Source organism: Ascaphus truei, chromosome 16, assembly GCF_040206685.1.
Source record: "Ascaphus truei isolate aAscTru1 chromosome 16, aAscTru1.hap1, whole genome shotgun sequence".
NCBI lineage: Eukaryota > Metazoa > Chordata > Amphibia > Anura > Ascaphidae > Ascaphus > Ascaphus truei.
Genome location: NC_134498.1, coordinates 7,947,354 through 7,959,457, shown reverse-complemented (window position 1 = coordinate 7,959,457; position 12,104 = coordinate 7,947,354). Strand labels below are relative to the sequence as shown.

Sequence of the window (12,104 nt, the reverse complement as noted above, 5' to 3'; positions counted from 1 at the left end):
GCCCTGGTGTCCCGCGATCGCGGGACAGCGGCAGGGGGTTCCGGGGGACCCGGCGGACCCGGCAGCGGTAGGGAGAGCGCCCCGATCGGAGGGCGCTCTTCCGCTGCTTCGGCGCGCGCCCGTCACACTCGGGCGCGCGCCAGGCTACTGCTGCGGCACAGAACGGGCAAATGCTCGAATAAACTGTGCCGCAGCAGTAAATCCCTCCCCAAATATATCCGTTTCACATAAAAGTGTGTGCGCTTCTCCTTCCGCCTAACTGGCACGTCGTCCTTACGGGCGCCACTCCTTGCAACTCCACGCTGCCCTCCAGTGGCAAAAGAAATAAGATACATTTACTATACTCGTCTGGCAGCTGCTCCCGTATAAGGTGGGTAACTCTGTATTAGGGGTCTTGGTAGACTATATTTTATACTTATGTCGGATAGATGAGGAATTAATATTCCTAACGGGTTATTGTGAGAGGCCTTAGATCTTATCCTATATGCACGCAGCCCTCGCCTCTCTGACCTTGAACACGTACTTCAATCTGATTTTTGAGACTTGAAACTGGATTTCCCAAAACAAACTGATTTTAAACACTGACAAGACTGTAACAATGGTATTTGGGACCAGAGCTAAATTGCTAAAGCTACCAATGACAGAGCTTCAGATAAAAACCAGCTCTAAAACCATCCTAGCCCCTGTTACTTGTTTGAAATATCTGATCATTCAACTCCCATTTAACATTTGGGTTGCACATTGATACCCTGACATCCAAATCCTATGCCAAACTAGGTGTACTTTAAAGGAACAAATCCTCCCTAAGGCCCTCATGCAGTAAGCAGCGATAAGCCACTTATCACCAGCTTATCGCCAAAAAAGCCACACTGATACACACACACACAGATACAGACACACTGATACACACACACACACACCGCGCCCTGATGGCAGGGGTGGAGGCGTGGGGCTCCTGCTCTCCTCTGTCTGCCGTTACCGAACCCTTCCTATTCCCCCCTCTCTTGCTTTTCCCTCCTTTGAGGCTCACACTGTCCAGATCTTCTCTCCTCTCCCTGTTCATGTGGCGGTCATCTATCGCCCACCTACCTCTACTCATCCCCCTTCTGCCTTTCTCTCTCACTTTGAATCCTGGCTCTCTTTCTTTCTCTCCTCAGACTCCCCTGTTCTTCTCCTTGGGGACTTCAATTGCCACATTGATGACCCCTCTCTCTCTTGGGCTTCCCGCTTTCTTTCTCTTACCTCTTCTTTTGGCCTTCAACAGTGGACTGCAGCCAGCACCCACAAGGATGGCCACTACTTAGACCTGGTTTTCACTAAAAACTTCTCTCTCTCTGATTTCTCTATTTCCCCATTTCCTCTCTCTGACCATCATCTCATCTCATTCTCTTTATCTCGCTTCTCCCCTTCTCCACCTCCATCTACCCCCCGGTTCTGCAGAAACCTGCGCTCTATTCACTTACCTGACTTTGAGTCCACTTTACACTCCTCCCTCTCCTCTCTCAGCTCTGCTACAGACCCTGACAACCTGGTCAGAAAGTACAACTCTGTCTTGTCCTCATCTCTTGATCTACATGCCCCGCTTTCTCTCTGCCGCCCTCGCCCTTCTAACCCTAGACCCTGGCTAAATTCCCACACGCGCATGCTGCGTTCCTCCACTCGTTCCTCTGAACGCCTCTGGAGGAAGTCTCACACTCTCGCAGACTTCCTTCACTACAAATTTATGCTATCCTGTTTCAACTCTGCCCTCTCGCAAGCTAAACAAGCCTACTTTTCTGCACTAATCAACATGCACAAGTCTAACCCACGCCGACTGTTCTCTGTCTTTGATACTCTACTCAAACCACCCTCAGCTGCCTCTCCTTCCTCCATCTCCGCTCAGGACTTTGCAGACTATTTTAAGGAAAAGGTGGAATCCATACGGCAGAACATCCCCTCTGTTTCTTCCCCCCATCCTACACCTCTTCCTAACTCTCCTCCTGCCTTCCTTGAGTCTTTTTCCACTGTCTCAGAGGAGGATGTGTCGCTGTTGATCTCCTCTTCTCCCTCTATCACTTGCCCTCTTGACCCCATTCCCTCCCATCTCCTAAAACCTCTAGCTCCTACTATAATCCCTACGCTTACACACATTTTTAACTCCTCCCTCTGCTCTGGAACCTTTCCATCCTCCTTCAAACATGCAACAGTCATACCATTACTCAAAAACAGCAAGCTTGACCCTACCTGTCTTTCTAACTATCGACCTGTCTCCCTCCTGCCTTTTGCCTCTAAACTACTTGAACGTCTTGTATTCTCTCGCTTGCTCCATTTTCTCAACACTTATTCTCTCCTAGACCCTCTACAATCTGGCTTCCGCACTGCTCACTCCACGGAAACAGCCCTCACTGAAATAACTGACGACCTCCATGCTGCCAAAGACAGAGGTCATTACACTCTGCTCATATTACTCGACCTCTCTGCAGCATTTGACACCGTGGACCACCCTCTTCTCCTCCACATTCTCCATACTCTAGGTATTCGGAACAAAGCTCTATCCTGGATCTCATCCTACCTCTCCCATCGTACTTTTAGTGTCTCTTCTGCTAACACCTCCTCCTCCTCTATTGATCTCTCTGTGGGGGTACCCCAGGGCTCTGTCCTGGGACCTCTTCTCTTTTCTCTGTACACACTCTCTCTAGGTGACCTAATAACATCTTTTGGGTTTAATTATCACCTCTATGCCGACGACACACAAATATACTTTTCAACACCTGACCTTACACCTGCTGTACAAACCAAAGTTTCTGAATGTCTCTCTGCTATATCATCCTGGATGGCCCTCCGACGCCTTAAACTCAACATGGCTAAAACAGAGCTCCTCATACTTCCTCCCAAACCTGGCCCTACTACCTCCTTCCACATTACTGTTGGAACTACAATCATTCACCCAGTAGCCCAAGCACGCTGCCTCTGGGTCACGTTCGACTCCTCTCTCACATTCGCCCCTCACATTCAAAACATTTCTAAAACTTGTCGCTTTTTCCTCCGCAATATAACTAAGATACGCCCTTTCCTCTGTTGTTCGACTGCTAAAACTCTGACTCAGGCCCTCATTCTCTCCCGTCTTGATTACTGTAACCTCCTGCTGTCCGGCCTTCCTGCCTCTCACCTGTCTCCCCTACAATCTATCCTAAATGCTGCTGCCAGAATCACTCTACTCTTTCCTAGATCTGTCTCAGCATCTCCCCTCATGAAATCCCTCTCCTGGCTTCCGATCAAATCACGCATCTCACACTCCATTCTTCTCCTCACTTTTAAAGCTTTACATTCTTCTGCCCCTCCTTACATCTCATCCCTAATTTCTCGGTATGCACCATCCAGACTCTTGCGTTCTTCTCAAGGATGTCTTCTTTCTACCCCCTTTGTATCTAAAGCCCTCTCCCGCCTTAAACCTTTTTCACTGACTGCCCCACATCTCTGGAATGCCCTTCCCCTCAGTACCCGACTAGCACCCTCTCTATCCACCTTTAAGACCCACCTTAAGACACACTTGCTTAAAGAAGCATATGAATAGCACTGTGGATATTCTAATCACGATACATAATGCTTGACCCCCTGCAGACGCACTTACCAGAACTCCCTCCTACTGTCTCTGTACGTTCTCCCTACCTACCAATTAGACTGTAAGCTCCTCGGGGCAGGGACTCCTCTTCCGAAATGTTACTTTTATGTCTAAAGCACTTATTCCCATGATATGTTATTTATATTATCTGTTATTTATTTGATTACCACATGTATTACTACTGTGAAGCGCTATGTACACTAATGGCGCTATATAAATAAAGACATACAATACAATACAATACACACACACACAGATACAGACACACTGATACACACACACACACACAAACTACTCACCCACCCACTAATACACACACACACACACACACACACACACTGATTCACACACACACACACACACACACACACACACTGATTCACACACACTGATTCACACACACACACACACACAGACCCACTGATACACACACACACAGACCCACTGATACACACACACACAGACCCACTGATACACACACACACACACACACACACTGATACACACACACACACACACACACACACTGAAACAAACACACACACTGAAACACACACACACACACACACACACACTGAAACACACACACACACACACACACTGAAACACACACACACACACACTGATACACACACACACTGATACACACACACTGACACACACAAACACACACACACACACACAGATACACACACACACAGATACACACACACACAGATACACAAACACACAGAGATACACATACACACACACACACACACACACACACACACACAAATACACACACACACACACACACACACAAATACACACACAAATACACACACACACACACACACACACACACACACACACACACACACACACACACACACACACACACTGATAAACATACACACACACACACACACACACACTGATACACACACACACACACACACACAGATACACACACACCCACACACACACACACACTGATTCACACACACACACACACACACACACACACACACACACACACACACACACACACACACACACACACACACACACACACACACTGATACACACACACTGAAACACACACACACACACTGAAACACACACACACACACACACACACACACACTGATACACACACACACACTGATACACACACACACAATGATACACACAGAGATACACCCCGCCTCCCCCTGCACCGCCTGCGACCGCGCAGCAACCACTAGCCCCCGAGCCCATCTCCCACACCAAGGGGACGGGGGGAAGTGAGCGCCGGGGGGCAAAGCTGTGAGCGACGGGGGACAAAGCTGTGAGCGCCGGGGGAGCAAAGGTGGGAGCGCCGGGGGGGCAAAGCTGCGAGCGCCAGGGGGACAAAGCTGTGAGCGCCGGAGGGGCAAAGGTGGGAGCGCCGGGTGGCAAAGCTGTGAGCGCCGGGGGGGGCAAAGGTGGGAGCGCCGGGGGGCAAAGGTGGGAGTGCCGATGGGGCAAAGGTGGGAGCGCCGGGGGGCAAAGGTGGGAGCGCCGGGGGGCAAAGGTGGGAGTGCCGATGGGGCAATGGTGGGAGCGCCGGGGGGGCAATGGTGGGAGGCCAGGGGGGCAAAGGTACAAGGTGGTACAAAGGTAGGCGCACCCCCGCTACCACCTCCTATTACCCCCCCTGGCTGGGACCCGGGATAGAAAGGGGACACTCACCGTGAACAGAGGAGCCGGGAGCGGGAAGACACGTGTGCTCTGCACAAAGCGGAAGTCCCGCCCCCGGCTTCCTCTGACCTGCCTGCAACCAATCCCCTGCGGGCCGGCCGGCATTCTAAGTCCTGCCCCCAGCATTCTCCTTCATTCAGTCTCCCCGGCAGCATTCACACACACACATAGAAAATACTTACCGGCCGCCGCATTCTCCTCACCGCCGCTGCCCCGCAATACCGGGACCAGGGACAAAAACCGGGACATAACCGGGACGGAGCTAAAATCGGGACAGGGCAGAAAAAAACGGGACTGTCCCGGCAAAACCGGGACGAATGGTCACCCTACTTACAGACTATTCACTTGAGTGGACCATAAAGTGTCTTATAGAGGGAACTCTAAGGTGTCTTAAGATGCATTAAGATATATTATGTATGTAAATATTTATTTATATAGCGCTTTATAAGAGAGGCAATACAGTACAGAGAATTATAGTACAATAAGTGCAACAAACAAAATCAGACAATAGGAAAGGAAATCCCTGGCCTGCAGAGCTTACAGTCTTAATGCTAGATCCATGGAACTCTGTTGTGTTTACGCTAATAACGGGACATTCCTGAAATTGGTACCTGACCCTGTGTGGTAGGCAGAGACACAGGGGCAGTGCCTGCCAATATCATAAAGAGCAGTGCACTTCCTATTTAGTAGAAGTGTGTCTCAGAGTTAAGAGTTCAGTCCAGAGTTAGAGTCTGCTGAGTCTGTCACCTGGCTGGCCCAGGGTGACAGAGAGAGCCTATATCAATTGGCCGTTGGAGAAGGGGAGCCATCAGCCTCTGAGTAGAGCTGATGCAACCTTAGTTAGGGAGGTGGACCAATTCCTCTCACCCTGTTTAGGGGGCGAGGGAAGAGCTAGCCCCACCCTGGGTGCCCTTGACCTGGGGTGGTGGCAGGGACACAGAGACCATCCTGAGGGAGAGCAGTCCTGTGTGGAGGAAGACACCCTGTACCTGATTGATAGTCTTGTTGCTGCTATTCTGCTGCTGTGAATAAAGAGCTGCGGCTGCTTTTAAAGATATACAGTGTGAGACTGGAATCTCTCATCCCCGAGGGGGGGGACGACTCTCTGGAAGGATTCCACCCGTATTCCTGGGGCTCAGAGATGGAGGCGCTGCACCATTACATACATAGTTACATAGTTACATAATAGATGAGGTTGAAAAAAGATGTACGTCCATCAAGTTCAACCTATGCTAAATTCAGACAACAGATACTTAATTCTATATCTATACTTACTTATTGATCCAGAGGAAGGCAAACAAAAAACCCCATTAAGGGGAAAAATTAATTCCTTCCTGACTCCAAGAATTGGCAATCGGATTAATCCCTGGATCAACATCCTTCCCATATATACTTATTTGGTATATCCCTGTATACCTGTCCCATCTAAAAAGATGTCCAACCTTTTTTTTTTTAACAAATCTATTGTATCTGCCATCACAGTCTCCATGGGTAATGAGTTCCACATTTTAACTGCCCTTCTGTAAAGAACCCTTTCCTTTGTTGCTGGTGAAATTTCCTTTCCTCCAACCTTAAGGGATGGCCCGAGTCCTTTGTACTTGCCTTGGGATGAATAGTTCTTTTGAAAGCTCCTTGTATTGTCCCTGAATATATTTGTATATAGTTATCATATCCCCTCTTAGACGCCTCTTTTCTAATGTAAATAAATCCAATATAGCTAGCCTCTCCTCATAATGATAGAAGAAAAAAGTGAATTGCGCTCTAAAAAATGTGTTAATGTGCTCTTAGTGATATTAATAATATAAATAGGATAACCTGTTTACAATATGAGAGGTTTATGCTGCTGCGCTCGTGGTACCGCTCCACAACCAAACTAGTGCAAAAACAAAGAAAGAGACAGCGCAAAAAACCTCATTGTGCAATATTTAAACAAAATTGTATTGGTAAACTGGTGAGTATCACACGTACATCAATATAGTTAGATTTAAGCAGAACATGTTATGGACATGTTACCAATCTGTGCTCAGGGTACAGGACTTCTAGGTTAGCTGGCTTCTCACAGGTCTCGTGGAACAGCATGCAGGGTACAGCAGTCGTCACCGCAGGGGAACTGCCACTCCAGATGAAGAGAACACTCCGATACCGAGTGTTACGGTGGAAAGTCCTATCAACTGTATCCAGCCCTCTGCACACCAGCTTCAAAACGCCACACGGGGCGGAGGATGATTCGGCTATGTATGCCGCTGCAGGGAACCTCACCGTCAGCCGCTTACTCGGAGAACGCTAGACGCACATCCGTGACGTCATCGGGCGGCGTCAGCGTCGTGCGCGAGTGGGTCACTGCTTGAGGAAGCTAGAAGTCCCAAGAATGTCCCGTATAATGCCCGCTTAAGGTCGCGAGCAATTAGACAATGTATTAGACAATGTATTAAAACATCCAGTATATAGGAATAAATGAATGCGCCCTCAATCCAACGCGTTTCGTGTTTACAACACTTCGTCAGGGAATGGAGGATTAATTCATGGGGGCGCTTCATATACCCACAGATCTCTTATGATTGGCTGCTTATCAAAAAGTCCAGCCTCTCATGTGGGAGGTACAATAAAACACAAGTGTTTCCAAGCAAACATAATTATTTTACATAAAATACACACAATATATTTATTAATCAAACAAAAAACTTTTCGGCGATGTTGCTAGAAATATAAAAAAACACATATTAGTACATAAAATCAAACACTTAATATAATTGTTATTTAAAAAGATCTATAAGGTATATATGAAAGAGGAAAAAAGAAAGAAAAATATATATACTGTAGGAGAGGTATAACACCAGTTTTGTGACCTATATAGAGAATACACCTATACTCTAAAATGACAGATTTAAAAAATTATTATATTTTAAAACAATAATTTAAAATAATTTAAAATTACTTAGTAAAGGGACCAAACATCGAGTTCTTCATTAAGTCCTAGAGGAGACAGAGTTTGCATTTTATAAATCCACAGACTTTCCTGTTTTGAAAGCATCTTGTCTCTATCTCCCCCACGTCTTCCAATGTTAACAATTTGGATACCAATATACTTCAAAAGACTAGAGTCACAGTTATGTTTATTTTTAAAATGTCTAGAAACACTATGATGTTCTAAACCTAATTTGATGTTTCTAGCGTGCTCTAGTATCCGAATCCTCAAATATCTTTTAGTACGTCCAATATATTGGTACCTACATGGACATTGAAGCAAATAGACTACATGTGTGGATTTGCAAGAAATGCAGTCCTTCACCGTAAAACATTCCTTTGTTGTATTTGAAATGAATTTTTTACGGTCAGTATGGAGCATTTTGCAAGCTTTACATCTACCGCAACTAAAATTGCCCTTAGGTTTTACAGGTAACCAGGTTGTCCCCGATTGTAAATCAATTGGGGGACCAATATCACTGGGTGCCAGATAGTGTTTCAAATTTTTTGCTCTACGGTAGATGAAGCTTGGTGTGGACTGTAGAGACGGGCCAAGGATAGGGTCATTACATAGAATATTCCAGCTATTACCTATAATTTTCTGGATATTTCTACTGACTGAGTTATACTCAGTGACAAAGGGGACTTTAATTACATTGTCAATATTTCTATCCTCTGTCACAATTTTAGTCTTATTTTGTATCAGAAGCGACTCTCTGTCCATGTCATAAACCTTTGCTAGTGATTTAGTAAGGAGGGCCCTATCGTATCCACGTTCAATGAATTTATCAAATAAGAGCACCGATTGGCTCTCAAAATCAGACAATAAACTGCAGTTACGTCTTATACGCATAAACTGGCTCTGTGGGATGTTATCTATCCAGGACCGTTTATGGTTGCTTGTTGATAATATGAAGCTATTTGAGTCCACTTTCTTGAAGAAAGTTTTAGTATTAATTTTCATGTCTATTCTAGACTCTAAATGAAGGTCCAGAAAGTGAATCTCTCTGTCATTAGATTCAGCTGTAAACCTCAAATTGAAAGTGTTTTTATTAAGATATATCTTAAAAAGTTCCAAAGTGTTCTCATCACCCTCCCAAATGCACAGAATATCGTCAATATATCTTTTCCAAACAATTACATGGTTTGAGAAGGGATTATTATGCCATATGTGTTGGTCCTCCCATGATCCCATGTAAATGTTGGCGTAGCTAGGGGCAAAACGTGTCCCCATAGCCGTACCACAATTCTGAATATAATGTTGATTCAGAAAAAGGAAATAATTGTGGGATAGTATAAATTTAATTGCATTGACGATAAACTCACAATTCAGAGGGTGTAATTCTAGATCCTTCATTAGGGTCTCACTGACGGCTTGTAGGCCTTTATCATGGGGAATACAGGTATATAACGACTGGACGTCGAAAGTGGCCCATCTATAGTTTTCTTGCCATTTTATTGTTTTCACTAAATGGAGAACTGCCGTTGTATCTTTTATGTAAGATGGCTGCACTTTTACATATTTCTGTAAAAAAAAAGTCTATATACTCAGACAAATTGGCCGTCAGTGAGCTAATGCCAGAAATTATTGGCCTACCTGGTGGATCAGTCAGTGATTTGTGTATTTTGGGAAGGTGATAGTACACCGGAACCTTTGGAAATTGTGCATATAAAAATTGAAATTCAGCTTTATTAATTACAGTGGATTCAATAGCTTCATCCAAAAGATTTTTTAAATCCTTGAGGTATTCATTTGTAGGATCGTGGGGGAGTTTACCATAGTAAATAGGGTCATGTACTGTAATATACGGAATGCTTCCTTTTCATAGTCCCTTCTATTTTGAAGCACTACCCCTCCCCCTTTGTCTGCTTGTCTTATGATTAATTCATTATTGTCCTGTAATTCTTTAAGGGCTAAATGCTCATTGTACTTTAAATTATGTTGAATATCTGTGGACTTAAAGTTTTTTACTAATGATATGAACTCGTTATTGACTATATTAAAAAATGAATCAATAAAACTGCCTTTGCTATTAGCAGGATAAAATCGAGATGGTGTTTTATATTTGTATATTTGTATATAGTTATCATATCCCCTCTTAGACGCCTCTTTTCTAATGTAAATAAATCCAATATAGCTAGCCTCTCCTCATAAGTTAGAATGTCCATCCCCTTTATTAATTTGGTGGCTCTTCTCTGCACTCTCTCTAGTTCCATAATGTCTTTTCTTAGGATTGGTGCCCAAAATTGTACTCCATATTCAAGGTGTGGTCTTACTAATGCTTTGTAAAGGGGCATAATTATGTCTACTTCCCTTCCATCCATTGCCCGTTTGATGCAAGATAAGATCTTGTTTGCCTTTGCAGCTACTGCATGACATTGGGCACTATTGCTAAGCCTGCTGTCTACAAGCACCCCTAAATCCTTCTCCATCAAGGATTCCCCCAATATATCTCCATTTAATTTGTAAGTCGCCTTTTTATTCTTGCATCCCAAATGCATAACCTTATATTTATCTGTATTAAACCTCATTTGCCATTTACCTGCCCACGTTTCCAGTCTCTCCAAGTCCTTCTGAAGAGAAATTTCATCCTGCTCTGATGAGACGGAGGCATTCACCCCAGAAACCTGATCCTGTCATCCCCCATACCATCGCGGGAGACTCAGGCCCCCCTGTTGCCAGCAGGTATGCACCACACTCAGACACGTAGCCAGACCCTAGTACAGAGGAGGGGGGCCCGATCTGCGATTGGCCCAGCGAAGGGGGGGCTACATTGGGAATCGATGTTATTTTTCTTCATATTAATGGGTATCCTCAAAGCTAATGATATGCCAAAATGACGTCCATTAGCAAAACTACAATTGTTTCTTCACTTTTTCTGCTTGATCAATAGGGTGACCAGATTTCGAAAATGAAAAACCGGGACACCTTAAAAAATAATTTATTAAACAAATTACATCACGTGACACCCCCCATTGCCATGACAACAAGACACTCTGATGCCCCTGCAGTGTTAGTGTGTATAGAGGTGGGGGCTTTGCTTGGGCCCTTCAACTCTTACAGCCAGGGCATTATTGGCCAGGAATGCCCAGTTCGGAGGGGATTACTACTTCAAAATGTATTTGATTCGTAACAACATCAAAAAACTCTAATACCAATAACTAACAACCACAGACAATGATAATCTAAACCATCAAATAAAATGTCTACGGCCCTTGTTCAAGCATGTTTGCGGTACTTACCAGATAAATCAGTGCCTGCAATCCAAAACTGTATCCGCCTCTACGAGCGTCTGAAAGCAATCCAGCGTTCCTGGTGTGTGGCTGAAGAGGTGAGGGACTCCCTCCTCTCAAACGGAAAAGAAGAGCAAAAAATAGAGTTGGAACATACTGTACCTATCATACAGGGATGAGAGAGAGAGACAGAGAATGAGAGAGAGACAGAGAATGAGAGAGAGACAGAGAATGAGAGACAGAGAATGAGAGACAGAGAATGAGAGAGAGACACAGAGAGAGAGAGACAGAGAATGAGAGAGAGACAGAGAGAGGGACATAGGGAGAGAGAGACACAGAGAGAGAGAGACAGACACAGAGAGAGAGAGAGACAAAAGTAATGTACTGTATAACCATTATACCGTACCCCCTAGTATTCGTGTAATCATTGTCCCACACCCCCTTTTACTCACGCTTTGGCAATACTGAAATGTTCTTTTGACAGAGACACACAGAGACACAGAGAGAAACAGAGACACACAGAGAGAGACAGAGACACAGAGAAAGAGACAGAGACACAGAGAGACACACAGAGAGAGACAGAGACACACAGAGACACACA

General features: G+C 45.0%; 1 long non-coding RNA gene across 1 annotated transcript; it reads right to left on the bottom strand.

The window, feature by feature from the left end:
• Positions 1 to 7,125: 7,125 nt before the first annotated feature.
• On the bottom strand, positions 7,126 to 11,699 carry LOC142467278 (uncharacterized). The gene is made up of 3 exons (XR_012788336.1): positions 11,513 to 11,699; positions 8,241 to 8,278; positions 7,126 to 8,002 (listed from the first exon to the last, which is right to left on the bottom strand). It is a non-coding gene; the product is annotated as an uncharacterized LOC142467278 (long non-coding RNA).
• Positions 11,700 to 12,104: the final 405 nt, after the last annotated feature.